Below are 966 nucleotides of genomic sequence, written 5' to 3'. Positions count from 1 at the left end.
CATTGGTCAAAAATCCCAAAATCCAGTCAGGTCAATGGATTGACTGTCATCAATCCAATGATGATGTCCTCATCATCATCGTCATCATCATCATCGCTGACCAGCTCACCCAAAGTGCAGGCAGGCCTATGGACTCATTGTCAGTGATTTTATCAGGATTTGTATCAAGCCCATGGTGAAAATTTAACTTTTATTGAACAAAATTCTGGTATAAAATACAAAACCATTTTCATCCTTCTGCAAATACACCATATTTGGGTTGATTGAGAGCTGGTAAAAGCTGTATTTCTGTATTTTATCACTGTCCCATTTGCCATCCATGGTTGTGTCCCCCTCTGATTTAGGAAGGGGGACTCAACCACCTCCTATACAACATTTTCATTATTTTTTTTGTCCAGCAGGGCCAGGAGTTGGACTCGATGATCCTTGAGGGTCCCTTCCAACTCAGCATTTTCTGTGATTTATTGTGGCTAAAACAATGACTCAACCTCAATCTTCCCATTTTCCCTCTTCCTCTCAGGCTAAACGACACCATTTCTTTGGCTCTATACTGACTCTGGTGGGAGCATTGCTCATATTGTGCTTGATTTAATGAACATCATGTCATTAAACCCAAAAACCGTCCGGAGAAAGCGCTGCAAGCTACAAGTGGAACTCCTAGAAACTCCAGGGGTGAGTACTTAATCCCATTATATTGGATAAGCTTCTCTAGAGTGGGTGTGTTCAGAGTCAGAGCTCCCTTAATTATAATTTTTTGGCTGATTTCTGGTCTGGATCACAGATCTAGACTGGCATGATCTCTCTGAGCTATTCAAAACTGTCCTGAGGTGCTTGCCAAAGCAGGATTGCTGTGCCTGATGCCAGTGAACAGCAAAGGAGCTGCTGTTAAGGTGCTTCATTCATTGTGCAAGCTCTGGGGATGAAGCCTATTTAAATACCCGCAGGTTAGGCAGCGCTTTGCATTCC

General features: G+C 42.9%; 1 long non-coding RNA gene across 1 annotated transcript in view; it reads left to right on the top strand.

The window, feature by feature from the left end:
• Nucleotides 1–966, top strand: part of LOC108446794 — a 10,363-nt gene that overhangs the window by 2,892 nt on the left and 6,505 nt on the right. Inside the window, exon 3 of the long non-coding RNA XR_001862096.1 lies at nucleotides 521–672. This is a non-coding gene — a long non-coding RNA (uncharacterized LOC108446794). The remainder of the gene's footprint in view (nucleotides 1–520; nucleotides 673–966) is intronic.

Source organism: Corvus brachyrhynchos, unplaced genomic scaffold, assembly GCF_000691975.1.
Source record: "Corvus brachyrhynchos isolate BGI_N302 unplaced genomic scaffold, ASM69197v1 scaffold544, whole genome shotgun sequence".
Lineage (NCBI taxonomy): Eukaryota > Metazoa > Chordata > Aves > Passeriformes > Corvidae > Corvus > Corvus brachyrhynchos.
The sequence above is the reverse complement of the archived record's forward strand: the minus strand, read 5'-3'. Positions and strand labels throughout refer to the sequence as shown.